Below are 3,003 nucleotides of genomic sequence, written 5' to 3'. Positions count from 1 at the left end.
GTTCAAGTGGATTTTGCAACTCAAAAAAAACCACGCAAATCTAAAACTTCCTGAATTCAAGCCTTTTTTGAGAAAACTGCCAACATTTCCCCATCAATGGTTAACTTTTTAAAAAGGCCATTTATTTCTCTCTAGAATGGGGTACAAATGAGCGTTCTTGCTCATTTTGCCTCCGAGAAATGGGCAAAAACGGGACGGAAAACATGGAATTTTGGCATAATCTTGCACCCAAGTGTCTGTTATTCAAATTTCGCTTTCTGGGCCAAAACTATTCGAATTTCCTCACTCACATTATTACGACTGAATCGAGTTTTCAATTCTCTATCCAACGATGCCAAAACGAATTTTGTGGCTCGAATGGTTCTTGAGAAACTGCGAATCAAGGCCATTTAGTTATCTCTGGAATGATGTAAAAACGAGCAATCTTGCTCATTTTACGTCCGAGAAACATGCAAAACGGGCCGGAAACATGAAATTTTGCAATAATCTTGCGCTACCCTTGCACAAAACGACGATCATTTTTCTAATTTCATAGACAACAGAAGACTGTATTTTTTCTACATAAAGCTGGATCCTCCCCTGCCTACAGCCGAGTTAGGAAAAAGCTTTCTGTTGCTGGTCAGAAGTTCAAACAATATCAGCAACCAAACTTTTCGTCTTCTCCTTTGCTCTTTCATCTGCCCAAGTTTCTGGTTGGAAAATCCGACGGTGATTGGAGCACTTAAGTGGATGTTCTCTCTTTTCCATCACAAACCAGTAATTTCCCGTTAATGAATCCCACTCAGTGCTTATTTATTTATTAATCAATAACGCGACACCCTACTTAGTGGTCGCACATTTGGGTCATTTAACCGTTAAAGCAAAACACAGTAATCTTCATCTTCGGCCCGCAATATTCCAAGCCGTTGAAAACGAGTCCATGAAGCTGAAAGACGGATATTGAGTGGATGATGAATAGTTGCATATATGATCATACTAAGTGTATTTAGTTCTTCGGTAGCACAGTGAAATTTAAACCCGTTATATAGTTAGCACGTCGACGTCCCGTTCTGTTGGCTCGATATTTTCACTTATACTGTTATATGAATATTTAAATCCGATACTTCCGATGCTTTACTGTTCTACATTTCTGTAGTCGAAGGGCTCTGATTTAACGGCAACTGCTAGTTCTTCAGGCCGTAAGCGCTCTCTAATGGAGAAACTATCAGCAGTTAAAGAAAATGGTTTTTTCATAATTTTCTAGGCAATTTTAATAATCTTCATAAAAACAAAACAGGCGTTGCTTTTCCAACTAAGTACCTTTTCCTTCCCCAGATAAATATTTACCTACTTACCTAAATAAAATTCAGTTATCACAAAAATCACACGGAACTAGCGGTAGTGAACGCGATGATCGACGAGCGCAAATGCTTCTTCAGGTACCTTGAACTTCACTTTATATATGATGACCCACTTAAATTCGATGGCTAACAGAATCGGTAGAAGACGTTTTTAAACTGGCTGCAACTATTTAGACCGCCATCATTGGCGTCGCAAAATTGACCGAAAGTCTCTAATGGCCATTCAGTGGCTCCAATTACCATTAAGTATTTTCATTTGAAAACTGCGAATGCGTTTAGGGAAAGTGATAGAAAACGTTGAACCTCCGGGGTTACTTGAAGCTGTTTAAACGCCCAACTATTATTCATTTTGTAGCAATCTCGAATCATTTTCTTTGGCAAGTTTAGTCACTTTCCTACAGATACTCGTAAATTTTCAGTTTCATTATTCAGATATTAATTTGTGTTAACTATTTTTGCAGCAGTCCGTTTCCATTTTCTCTGTTAACCCGCCGCGCCCTTAAAAACTGTTAAATTAATATTTAAAATGTATGAGAACGTTGGTGAGAATGGTGAAAATACCGTTTTTGTTCCCTCTTAAATATCCTTAAAGACCGTTGGGAAGCAAAGAAGAAAAAACCGTAGAAGTAAATAAACAATAATTTTATTAAAAAATAAATCACCAATAAATGTGTGTTAATAATACCATCAAACTGAGTCCTCATCCTTTTTTCTTAACATTATAGGAATTACTACGGAATGCTATATCGAGTTAACATGAACATATGCAAAGAATTTAAAAGTTGTTATGTGTGTGTATAAGTGAGTAGATTTATTACTGAATGTGGAAAAAATGATTCGGTTTTGTAAAAAGGTAAAACCTGTAAATACGCCAAAATTTTGAATTTGTGTTTTAAGGGCCTAACTAATCACCTACACACATTGCATTATGCAGTATGGCTGCAAAAAATTATTAAAATGTGCACAATTGATTGTTCGCATGGCATTTTCTAGTCAATGAATACCGAGAATACACATTTAGAAATACAGTGTTACTACAAAAAGTCATTGTTTAGCTGATTTTATGACTAAAAATGCATACAGACCAGATAATTCATAAAAAGTCCATATTTTACGCAGATAATTAAAAAAACATTTCCTTTGCCAAATTGCAGAAAACCAGATCGGGCATTTTTTCTGCACACTCAGGCATAAAAACAGAAGTGACCAAGAAGTCTCTAATCAAAACAGAAAAATTACGTTTTATTTATAAACTACCAACGGCCCACTTCGAAATCGTGAAGTGAAAAGAGGGCATATCTAGCGCAAAATCACCCTGCAGAATATCACAGCCATTTGGCGCGTCCAATGGCGTAAATGCTACAGCGCAATTAAGATGTATATCAGGGTCGCTGCGAAGTCATAATAATTTTTTTAAGTGATCTAGAAACTATCTGCTTAGCCACAAACAGCTGCCAAACCAAACCAGAAAAATTTGTTTTAATGCTACGATACAAAGTGGTACAAAAATGTAACAATATCGTATTCTCTCAATTCATTTAGGTTTTGCTTGGTATGTGCGCCAGCGGATTTGAATAAAAGTCTGAGCAATCGCATGGGAACTACAAAAAGATTAGTGCCTCTCCAATAAAATGATTAAAAATAACCTAAATCAAGACGGATT

The 3,003-nt window shown here is 36.4% G+C and overlaps 2 protein-coding genes across 2 annotated transcripts in view; both read right to left on the bottom strand.

The window, feature by feature from the left end:
- The window catches only part of LOC109542601, an 8,089-nt gene extending 6,616 nt beyond the window's left edge, over nt 1-1,473 (bottom strand). Inside the window, exon 1 of the mRNA XM_048665996.1 lies at nt 1,335-1,473. The gene's annotated coding sequence lies outside the window, so the exon portion shown is untranslated. The remainder of the gene's footprint in view (nt 1-1,334) is intronic.
- A 494-nt stretch (nt 1,474-1,967) lies between these two features.
- LOC109542596 (Krueppel homolog 2) overlaps nt 1,968-3,003 on the bottom strand; it is a 3,363-nt gene continuing 2,327 nt past the window's right edge. The window contains exon 6 of the mRNA XM_019911883.2: nt 1,968-3,003. The gene's annotated coding sequence lies outside the window, so the exon portion shown is untranslated.

Source organism: Dendroctonus ponderosae, unplaced genomic scaffold, assembly GCF_020466585.1.
Source record: "Dendroctonus ponderosae isolate FM_Combo_2020 unplaced genomic scaffold, Dpon_F_20191213v2 Dpon_F_20191213_1, whole genome shotgun sequence".
NCBI classification, from domain to species: Eukaryota; Metazoa; Arthropoda; class Insecta; order Coleoptera; family Curculionidae; genus Dendroctonus; species Dendroctonus ponderosae.
This window is presented reverse-complemented; position numbering and strand designations above follow the sequence as displayed.